Source organism: Asterias rubens, chromosome 4, assembly GCF_902459465.1.
Source record: "Asterias rubens chromosome 4, eAstRub1.3, whole genome shotgun sequence".
NCBI lineage: Eukaryota > Metazoa > Echinodermata > Asteroidea > Forcipulatida > Asteriidae > Asterias > Asterias rubens.
Window position 1 is genome coordinate 17,246,465 of NC_047065.1, and position 12,519 is coordinate 17,258,983.

The 12,519-nt window shown below is 38.5% G+C and overlaps 1 pseudogene; it reads left to right on the plus strand.

Moving 5' to 3' along the window:
- The window catches only part of LOC117289689, a 38,864-nt pseudogene that overhangs the window by 11,122 nt on the left and 15,223 nt on the right, over nt 1-12,519 (plus strand).

The following is a 12,519-nucleotide window of genomic DNA, read 5'->3' on the forward strand; positions in this document are numbered from 1 at the left end:
AAACGACAACGTTTGGCTGAAAAACCGTCGCAGAACCATCCATCGTCAAACGAAAACTCCCTAATGTTGGACAAGGAAGACGACTTTGCTGGGGACAACTTTGACAGGAGACATCTTTTTCAGGGAAACAATTTTGGTGTGCAACTTTATGGTCGGCATTGGTGTCATTAAACTTTCATCAACAAAATCAAAATGATTTGTGTTCAATCTCTTTGGTATGTACAGATAATGTTGGACAAGGAGGTTTCCATCATGAAGACATTCAAGGGTGATCAGGTGACATGGTTTCGACCAATCACATTACAGGAAGTGCTCGCGCTCAAGGAGACTCACCCAAACGCTAGTATGGTGGTTGGCAACACAGAAGTGGGTAAGTCACTTTGTCTCCATAGGGTTTGGTAATTTATTCGAAAATGTTTCCATCTAAAATACTTATATAAACCACAAAGGAAACTGACTGGGTAAGTTTTTAAATGATTTTAAAAGAGTTGACTAGAGTGGGATTGGAACCAACAACCTCCGGATTGAAGCCATTATACACTTTCGGTACAGAAAAGAAGAAAAAAAAGTTCACAGATTTACAAATAATTTACAGGGTTTACAGAAGGTAATGGTGAAAGACTTATTTTGAAATATTGTTCCATGAAATGCTTAAATTTTTGAGAAAACATTAAAACAATATCAATTCTCGATAGCGAGAATTACGGATTTATTTTCAACACGTGTCATGGCACGGTGAAGCGTGCGGAAACGAGAGTGGGTTTTCCCGTTATTTTCTCCTGACTTCGATGACCGATTGAGCCTACATTTTCACAGGTTTGTTATTTTAGATATAAGTTGTGATACACGAAGTGTGGGACTTGGACAATAGTGTTTACCGAAAGTGTATATGGCTTTAATGTGCCGGCGCTCTACTTACTGAGCTATCTATCTCTGTGTTGGCCGTGTCCCTACATAGGAGACTCACCCAATGGCTAATATTATGGTGGTTGGCAGCACAGAAGTGAGTGACTCAACATATGTGACCATCCACCACCAATGGGCCTAAGGTCGTACTTGCACATTGCAGAGCCTATTAAATTGTTTGGGTTTTCAAGAAATCTCTGAGAAATCTGAATAAGAAAGAAGGTGGCTTTGAGAAATCATAACTTCGTCAAGAAAAGTCTGATTTAAATGTGGATGGTATCATTTTGAAGCTGATTACACACTCTCTCTCAAAAAAAAATGCGTTAAGCCCATAACAGTAAAAGTGCCAACTTTACAGCCCATTGGTGGTGAATGGTCACGTAATGGCTAGATAGCTCAGTGGTAGAGTGCTGGTCCTCGGTTCGAATCCCACTCTAGTCACTTCTTATATGTGATGAGATCAAGCAATACAAGTCGTTTGACGACGGAGGCAAGTTTATGATTTGTGGATACATTTGAAAAGAGCATCATCGACTTTAATGCTGTTAAAACCCCATGTTGGTACCTAATTTGGTTCAAACGTTGTGAAAGTATATAGAAACACCAAGAGAATTGAGAGAAGGAAACTGAGAAAAAGGAGATTAAAGTTGAGTTAATTGAACATACAACGACACAATTTCTTTCTATGCTAGTAACCACTTTCTGATGTAATTTAGCAGGAAGGAAGTATATATTTTGGTATTTAAATTTACAAATAAAAAGTATTTTTTTAAATTTCACTCCCATAGGCCTGTTTTGCTTTTGTTTCTCCGTTATGATATTCCTGACAAACGACTCATTTAGCTTGAATGCATCACAAACAGGATCAGTGCAAGAATGAGGTACATGTATATACTTTGAGGATTAGTTGATGTAGTGTTAATAAATCTAAATCCTTCCATCGGCTAGGTATTGAAGTTAAGTTCAAGAATCGGACGTATCCTGTTCTAATTGACTTGAACCACGTGCCTGAGTTGACAAGCATGGAGACCACACCCAACGGGGTCAGAATCGGCGCCTCGGTCTCTCTTACAACCCTGGATGGGTACCTCAAGCAGCTGGTCAAAACACAACCAGGTGGGTTAAAGAACAATAGGCCCTTTGCGAAACAACGGCTTTGGCTCCAGATTCGGCTCAGCTTGGGCCTGCAGTTGTTTTGACAAATTGCGTGTGCTTTGTGTACGCGCTCAGGGCTTCAGACGAGATTATGAAGCCTGAAGCCGAATCCAAAGTCGAAGCAGTGGTTTAGAGAAGAGCTATAATAATAATATTAATGTTTTTTTTTATATAGCCCTTTACACACCCGAAGGGTGCTCGAAGCGCTTCCCTGGTCACTCGGCCTTAACTCATTCCTTAAACCATCTCGGCTCCCTGGAAAGTGTACAGCCTGTCCAACAAATACGCGCTTTTAAGCTAAATCAATCACAAGAACCATCTCTGCCCTCCTAGTATTTACCCCTAAGTAAAGAAGCAATTATAGGCAAGTGTCGTGCTAAGGGACACAAGTGTCATGACAGGGACTCGAACCCACTCCCTGCTGAACAGAAACACCAGAGCTGAGTTTTGTGCTTGTATCCGCTCGGCCACGACTAACACCCCAGTATTAGAAGCATTGAGGTTTAGCATCTGTTATAAAGGTACAGAGGAGGTTTTTTTTCTTTCGCATTCTGACCTATTTTCTTGTCCTTTTTACAGAGATTAAGACCCGGATCTTTGCTGCCGTTGTGGACAAGATACAAAGGTTTGGAAGTACTCAGATAAGAAATAAAGCAGTGAGTTTACTTTTTTTTATGGGATTGTCGATGTGAGTAGTAGGCATACACCATTGTGATGACTTTTAAATGAAGCAGAAGTTCCCACAACAATTTTCTTTGTTCTACTGGGTCCCCAAAGCCGTGTTCTCATCGGACTTTTTCTAAAAGTTACGCTGACTGGCTTTGGCTTAATTCTACTGTGCGTTTCAACCTGGATTTATATTTCGCAACGTTTGCATCAGTAGGTTTGAATTGCAGATACCTCACGGTACCGTCCTTTGGTGGGAGGGTGCAGCAGAGCTAGCGTTGTGAGTGGAAGGTGGCCGCAGAAAGGGTCGATGAGTTAGACACCCTAAGTCCATTAATCATGAAGGTACCTACAGAAGAGGTTGGGTTTGTGATAACACCATGGAAACAACCAATCTAGGAATTTGGGTGCTTCTGAAAAGAATTGTTGGTGTGACAACTTTTCGAAACCACCACAGAAATTATGGTGTTACAAACAAGCCCAACTAGATTGTTTCCCATCGTGCAAAGTTTCAAATCCTTACTACTTCAGTGGTTACTATAAATCACATTGGTATTTGATTGGCAGCATATTGTGCCACACTGCGCCTTGTAAACCAGTACATGGTGCTATGTAAAAAAAGAAGTAGGTCTCATAATTAAAATGTAGTCCCACATACCTTGCAGGAAAATACTTAATGTCGAAGTTAGTGATGAATATGAGCGTTAAAGAAGCCACTATTATTATTTTTATTTGTTACAGAGTTCCTTGTTAGTACACATGAGGTCTGGGTCAGCAAGTTTTCATTGATAAAAATGTTTTGATTTTTTTTCAGAGTTTGGGCGGTACTATAGCAAGAGGCTCACCCATTTCTGATCTCAACCCGGTCCTGATGGCAGCAGATTGCACACTAGAAGTTACATCTAAAAGAGGTAACGGCCAAGGTTTTACGATTCACAGTGAACACATCAAATTTCAAAGAGAGCAACAAACCCTGGTGCTTTTTGTGTTGGTCTTTGTTGTTCTTTCTTTGTCAAGTCAAAATTTCTTTGTGACGGCTGTATCTCAAAGACAAAATGTGATCAAGCAAAATGAGTCATTTGACGAACAGGGGTTGATTTCACAAAGCAATACAATCCACCGTAGAAGACAAATTGTCAGTTTCACCATAGTGATTTACATTGTAACATCACACTTTACTTAAGCAACTACGATTGATTTGCAGTTACGATCAATCTTAGCTTTGGTAATTTTTTTCATTTTATGTATACATTTGAAAAGAGAAGAATCTATGGTTTAGAACTGTCAAAAACACATATTTATACAACCTTTCCTTCGCAAAGTGTGAAAGTAGAAACACCAAGTGATGCGAGAGAATGAAACTGAGAAAAATGGGTTCAATGTTGAGTTGTTTATTAAAAAGTACATCTACACATTTTCTTTCAATGCTTATTGTAACCTCTTTGTTGTTGAAATTTGTTTTCCTCTGAGTAGCTTGTTTTGGCTTGTTTTCCCCATACTGATTTTTCTTACAACTGACTCATTTAGCTTAATCGCTCTGGGGGTCGTTTTCACAAAGAGTTAGGACTAGTACTACATTAGCTCAGGACTTGTCCTTGAATATATTAAAAACTAAAGGCTACTCCTAAGTTAGGACTAGGTTAGGATGAGTAACTCGTCCTAACTCGAGTAAGACTAGTCTTAACTCTTTGTGAAATCCAGCCCCGGAAAGTTTTAAAGAGGCACGGTAAACATTTGTCGGCATGAAGTGGGCAAACCATGATATCTTAAAGCCATTGGACACTTTCTGAACAGAACAAAAATTAAAAGTTCACAGATTTACAAACGACTTACAGGGTTTACAAAAGGTAATGGTGAAAGACTTCCCTTGAAATATTATTCCATGAAACGCTTTACTTTTTGAAAAAACTTTGAAACAATTATCAATTCTCGATATAGATATAACGGATTTATTTTAAACACAATGTCGTGACACGACGATACGTGTGGAAACAATTAGGATGGGTTTTCCCGTTGTTTTCTTCCGACTCCGATAACCGATTTGAGCCTAAACTTTCCCAGGTTTGTTGTTTTACTTTTAAGTTGTGATACATGAAGTGGGTCTTTGGACAATACTGTTTACCGATGTTGTGTGATTGCTTTAATTGTCTACATTCTACAATCATAAGGTACACGTTTGATCACTATGGACGCTAATGTCTTCACTGGTTCCAAGCAGGATATCATTGCTAAGGATGAGGTCATCCAAGTCATTAACATACCCTTCACATCAGAGGTTAGCTAGTTTTGAATATTCACAATGGTCATTGCTATTGGATTTTGATGATAACGTTGGGAAAACAATTGGGAATCGGGAACATTATTGGTAATTACTCAAAATAATTATTAGCATAAAACCGTTCTTGGTGATGAATGTTTTTTTAAATGAAAATCATGGCAGATTTTGGTCGTTGAAGTTGCAAGATAATAATGAAAGAAAAATGTGTTTTCAGATGCTTGATTTCGAGACCTCAAAATTTAATTCTGAGGTCTTGAAATCAAATTTGTGGGAAATTACCTCTTTCTCAAAAACCACTTTACTTCAGAGGGAGCCGTTTCTCACAATATTTTATACTATCAACAGCTTCCCATTGCTCGTAACCATGTGAGGGCTTTATGCTAATAATTATTTTTAATAATTACCGATAGTGTCCACTACCTTTAAGCCAAGCACAATGAAAAATATATTTCTCAATCAAGCATTTGAACATAAGTGGCTCTTTATGAAAACTATGACGAAGTGTCATATCAGCAAAGTTTTGTGAAGGAAGGCATATTAACCCATTTCACCTGACGTCATCAGCAGAAAAATCTTGAATGCGCCATACTGGTGGGCAATTTCACTGTGCGTTTTCATATATAACTCTATGCTGCGCGTTATGCAGTGAAGTGTGCATTTTAGGCGACGCGGCGTTAATACACGTAAACCTAACTGCCCACCAACATGGTGAGCGTGGCATTGGTCGCCGCATGTGATGCGCGTGCCAAGGGGTCAATAGGGGGTTTGAATGAATGAACTTTTTTTACGCAATGCTGTACGATCTCTTTAGCTATATTATTCTCTCTGTTTTTCCCAGAATGAATATATGAAAGTATTCAAGCTGTCCCTTCGTCGTGAGATGGATATTTCCGTGGTCAACGCTGCCATGAGAGTAGTCTTCAAACCAGGCACTAACATCGTGGAGGAATGCCGTCTTGCATTTTGAGGTATGGCTGCTACATCAGTATTTGCTGTGAGGACTATGGCAAGTCTCAAGGGGAGGTAAATGTTGAAAACTGCATTATATGAACTGAATCAAGAGCAATATGAGCATTAAAGGCAGTGGACACTATTGGCAATTACTCAAAATAATTATCAGCATAAAACCTCATTTGGTAATGAGTTATGGGGAGAGGCTGATAGTATAAAACATTGTGAGATGGCTCCCTCTGAAGTGACGTAGTTTTCGAGAAAGAAGTAATTTTCCACGAATTTGATTTCGAGACCTCAAGTTTAGAGTTTGAGGTCTCGAAATCAAGCGTCTGAAAGCACACAACTTCGTGTGACAAGGGTTTTCTTTTTCTTTCATAGTTATCTTGCAACTCTGACGACTAATCCAGCTCAAATTTTCACAGGTTTATTATTTTATGCATGTGTTGAGATAAACCAAGTGAGAAGACTTGTCTTTACTAATTACCAAAAGTGTCCACTGTCTTTAAATAAATGAATTAGTGTAAACTAGCTGATAGCGAAATAGCTGATTTTATTTTGCCTTCTTTGTAGACTCACCTATTTTAAACATTCTAAGTACAACTTTTCTCTACATTGACAGCAAAACCCACTCCTGCTATCATCACACAAAAAACATAGGTTAGGTTTTCTCTCCTTTCCAGCTAGTAAAAAAAACACAGCACTGAAAGTTTATAAAAAAGTGTGTATTTACAATTCACTAAGTCACCTCTGCGAAACTGATGCTATAATTACATCAGTAAAAATGAGCTGAAGTGGACAACGAGCGGTTCAATTAATTTTCAAATACCAGTATTTTCATTGGTGCATATGTTGGGATACATAATCTATCTATAACATCGATAACAAATCTATGAAAATTTAGACTCATTTGATCATAAAAGTTGCAAGAGAGTAAAAAAAGAAAGGCACAAATTTGTGGGCCAAGTGTAAAAGGCTTCACTAATATTTGAGTGAGAAATTACTTCTTTCTCAAAAACCATATGTTACTTCAGAGAGAGCCGTTCCCCAATGTTTAATACTGTCATCAGCTCTCCATTGCTCATTACTAAGTTCGGTTTTTTTTGCAAACAGTTATTTCGAGTAATTACCTCTAGTGTCCAGTGCTTTTAAACTGTATTTCTAACATCTGTTTTATGAAGGGCCTGGTGTGATGGTTTAGTGGAAGCCATGTGCCCGTTACTGATCCAGGACTTGCCCCTTCCCCCTGGTGCCCCCGGCGGGATGGAGCCCTATCGTCAGTCCCTCGCTCTCGGCTTCTTCTTCAAGTTTTATCTCTCTGTCCTGGAGAAAATCACCAAGAAACTGGTGAGTGACATCAGATTTTCATTGTTTTGGGAATCTTGTAAATAAACCATTCATTCATTTATTAATGGTTTATTCTTAAAACAATTTTTTTTTTCCATTTTAGAAAGAAAAATATACAGAGAGTAAAAAGACTTACAAATGAGATAAAGTTACACTGAAAAACTAAGGTCGAAACTTCAGGCCACTTAGTACTATTTTTTGCATTGTCCTTTTGGTGGTAAGTTTTGCAACAGATTATTTTACTTTTTTTCAAAGTACACATTACACATTACAAAATTGAAACATCAAAATTTATTTCAAAAGGGAAAAAATTTTATAGAAAAAAGTTGTTTGAAAAATAGTGAAACAGTAGTGATGTCATTGGCATGGTGCTTTTTATAGAAGGTAAATTGTCAGTCCTGATACTTCACAAGACAATGGACCGATCCGGCCTGTCAATCAAACTGTGCACGTTCACCCATTTGACCAATCACAGCAATGATTGTGGTCAGACAAACTCGGTCATGCGTGTATATTTGGCACGCGCGACAGATTAGTGCAGAATGTCATTGGGAGTGCTCGCACATATGGCCTTGACCGGGAATCGAACCGGGGTCACCATGGTGAGAGGCGAGCGCTTTACACACAAGCCAACCGTGCCCACCCAAATAATGAACCCTTTTTGTAGAGTGCATATCACACACAGAGAAGTCTCTATGCACTTTAAGATGAAAACACAAGAGAAGTAAAAGTTAACAGAGATGTGAAGAGGGATGAGAGCTTCCAATCTCATGACAAACTGACAATACCACAACTGATCAAAATAAGCATAATACTGATATCAAAAGCACAAAGCGCAATGGATTTTGCAACCCACCTTCTCCAGGACAGCAGCAACGCTTTGTAAGGAGAGTACAACAACTCAAACTCAAGAACTTTCCCTGATTCTGCAGAAAGTTACCCGAAAGTAACCTGAAATATATCCTCTAGTGTGAACCTAAATTGTTAACAAAATCGAGTCAGATTAACAGGCAGACATTTATTGTAACCTCGGAATACAAACTCAGTTGTTACTCTGTCAAAAAGTACTTCCACTCCATGAACCTTCAGTATTCGCCTCTGTTTCTTTTTTACAAAGCCTGATGTGAGTGGCTCAACTATTCCAACATCCTACAAAACGGCCAATCAAGATCACCGTAAGGGATTTGTAAAAGCTGTGCAGATGTTCCAGGTAACGTTATTGTTGAGATGCTCAACAGAATGGTGTTTGTTTAAAAATTGTCTTGGGTTTAAAGGTTCTGGGTAATTTTTTTCAATGGGACAAACCACAATGTCCACAGATTTACATTAAACTTACTGGGTTTGAAGATGACGGTACGCTTCCCTTAAAATATTATTCGCTGAGGTGCTGTAGTTTTTGAGAATAGCATGTACAGTACTTACCAGTACTGGTATTTAAATACAGAGTGGATAAACTGTCCCATGTATTTACGACTATTGAATTAATAATAATAATAAACCGTTCTTATAAAGCGCATTACACACTGAGACCCAATGCGCTGTACAAAGTCAAAAAAGAAAACAAACAAAATTAGATAGACTTTAACAAGTGAGTGTTGAGAAGGCGTTTGAATAAATCCAGAGAATTAATACAATAAATTAATTTGAGGGTATTGTTTAAAAAAAAAATCAAAGCTTAGTTTGTAACAACACTTCATCACTCCTCATATCTGGTTTCCTGTGAACTTACAATCTATAAAGGAGGTTCCATCGACTCAGCCAGATTCAGATGGAGTGGGTCGTCCCTTAACTCATCTAGATGCCTTGAAGCAAGTCACAGGAGAAGCTGTTTATGTTGATGATATTCCAGCTGTCAAGGGTAAAAACAAAAGCCAAAGTATAACAAACAAACAGCTGGATTTTTGAAAAGGACAAAATTTACAAAATGTGACGTCAATGAGGCGTTTGTCTGAAATACCATTGTATTGTATTACGTATTATGTTTTATTCCAAACTGGAACACACCTCGTAACCCTGGGGAGGGTAACAATATTATAAAAACAAAATACAGTTAATGAATAAGTCATACGGAAAGGAATTTAACTTTGAACAAAAACAAATAATCACCAGTTTGATTTTCTTTTAAAACAGTAAATAAAAAGACGTACTTGGCAATGCAAATAGTACTAGCTTCGTCGGGAGTGTCCATGAAAATTATAGAAAAACAAGCAAATATCACAGGCCAGTGTAAAATTTTTAAAATGTTATAAAAAACGTCAACGTCAGCAATCAAAAAGCTTCTTTAGTTAATGAGGTGTCGACATGTTTCAACTTGTGAATGATGAACCAAGGATTTTTTCCCTTTTTGAGATTTCAGATTACGCAGATTTCCTAAGATAAATGTTCTCTTTCTTCTCCTTCTTTTTTCATCAGGTGAACTTTACCTCGGCCTTGTCATGAGTGAGAAGGCCCATGCAAAAATTGTGTAAGTAATCAGAAAAGTTTGCCATTCATTGAAGCCATTGGACACTTTCGGAACAGAAAAATAAATAAAAGATTTACAAATAACTTACAGGGTTTACAAAAGGTAATGGTGAAAGATTTCTCTTGAAATATTATTCCATGAAATGCTTTACTTTTTGAGAAAACATTAAAACAATTATCAATTCTCGATATCGAGAGTTACGGATTTATTTTAAACACATGTCATGCAGCGAAACATGCGAAAACAAGGGTGGGTTTTCCCGTTATTTTCTCCCAACTCCGATGACCGATTGAGCCTAAATTTTCACAGGTTTGTTGTTTTATATAGAAGTTGTGATACACGAAGTGATGGCCTTTGGACAATACTGTTTACCGAAAGTGTCCAATGGCTTTAACCCACATCGATGTCTCTTCTTTTGGGTAGGTGATTTTGTAGCATTAGGGTAAGACCATGGCCCAATTTCACAAAGCTGCTTAAGCAGAAAATATTACCTAACAATTGTCTACTAAGCAGAAATAAGCAGGATACCAGTCACAAAATGTATACGTAATTTGGTAACTTTGGTTGGTAACCTTGTTCTGGTGAGCATAATTTTGTTGTGCTTAGCCACTTTTTGTGCTAACTAACAGCTCTAAGAAATTTGGCCCTGCACAGAAAAAATTCAATAACTTATTTCATAAGAGTAGGGGTGTATGTGTAGTGCCTGTAAAAGAACCCAGTGTACTTGGCGAAAAGAGAAGGGGTTCGCCTCGGTGTTCCTGGTTTGATTGGCAGCATATTGCGCCACAGGACCTTATAAACCATTACATGGTGCTATAAAGGACTGTTAAATACTTCAAAAATGTACGTAGCTCCACATACCTTGCAGGACAAGATACTGAGCGCTTTGATATGCCCCTATACTAGGGGTGCGATGATACCCAAGCCTACATTCGTATGGACTGTGAAAGGGGTAACCCTGTGTCAGCCCTAGGAGTAGGTGGCAACAGCTAGCCTCTGGAAAATATAATTGTAGCCCACACCTTGAAGTGGCCTTCAGGCCTTGTGTGTCAGGCAACTTGCATAAAAATAAAAAAATAAAAATAATAATAATATAAGAACCATAGAGCAAGGACCAGTTTATTATTAATTGCAATTTCTTGGGCAGGGCTGTTGATGCTAGTGCAGCACTCACTGTGGAGGGTGTCCATTCATTTGTAGACATTGATGATGTTCCGGGCTCGAATTTAGTTGGAGCTGTGATTCAGGATGATGTGCTGTTTGCTGACAAAGAGGTAATATTTCCCACAATATAAAACATCATTGGGTGGCAGTGGACACTATAGGTAATTACTCAAAATAGTTATTAGCATAAAACCTTACTTGTTAACGAGTAATGGGAAGAGGTTGGTAGTATAAAATATTGTGAGAAACGGCTCCCTCTGAAGTGGAGTAGTTTTCGAGAAAGAAGTAATTTTCCACTAATTTGATTTCAAGACCTGTTGTTTCTTTCATTATTATCTCGCAACTTTGACGACAATTAAGCTCAAATTTTTACAGGCTTGTTATTTTATGCGTAAGTTGAGATACAGCAAGTGAGAAAACTGGTCTTTGACAATTACCGTTAGTGTCAAGGGTTTTTAATTACTGGCAAAACAAAAATCACAAAAGTGTATTTAAAAAAAAAGATAGCATATTTAAAACATGGTTCTATGAAAATTTTAATACCAAAGAAATATATATCTGGCAATTTGTTTGATTTTCAGGAATTTTTGAAAACTAACTGACCTGTGCTGTTACGAATTAGTTCCTCACTTTGACAATTTCTTCATCTCATCAGAAGTAGAAACAATTAAAGCGCCTTAGTTGAGGACACAAGTGTCAAGGCCAAATATCAAACCTGCACTCTGCTGATTACACCAGAGCTTGACCCCTCAGCCACAACTTGCCAGAGCTGCCGTTGATTTCACAAAGAGTTAGGACTCGTCTTATCTCGAGTTAGGACGAGTAACTCATCCTAACTTAGGATTAATCTTAAGGTCTGCATGCTACAGTGCAGGGTTAGGACTCGTCCTAAGTCCTAAGATTAATCTTAGGTTAGGAAGAGTTTTGTGAAATCGACGGAAGATGCCTTATCCCTTACAAGAAAAAAACTTATAAGAATCTTAAAAGAATCAAAGAAGTGATGACAAATCTATAGGAATCCTATTTAAATCCTATAGTATTTTTTTGTAAGGGACTTCTCCTATATTTACTAGACACCAGTTCTAAACTCACATTCAAGGGCCTGGATGTAATATTGAAATGTGTAATTTCTTCAAAAGGGAAAATGTTTTGCATCTCATCTCTCTGTCTCTTTCAGGTAACTTGTGTTGGTCAAGTGATTGGAGTAGTTGTGGCTGATAACCAAGCCATTGCACAGTCGGCTGCTAAACTAGTCAAAGTGGACTATGAAGAACTACCTGCAACCATTACCATAGAGGTAGGCAGTACTGGCTTGAGTTGTGCATCTATGGGTGCGTTCGTTTAGCTTCCCTTGGCCGACCCCGGTCTGCCCTGGTACGTTCGAATAGCTTTGATGGGGCTCACCCGGGTCAGCCCCCAGTGCCCTGCTTGTGGAGTGGGTTACTTGGGGGTAACCTGAGGAGCATGCCGTCACCACGAGAGGGCGAGTGTGATCGTTCGGTTAGCTCTTGTCAGGGGCTCACCTGAGTGAGCACTGCGGGGTCGACCCAGGGAACGCACCCTATGTTTATGTTCCTTAGCTATTAAA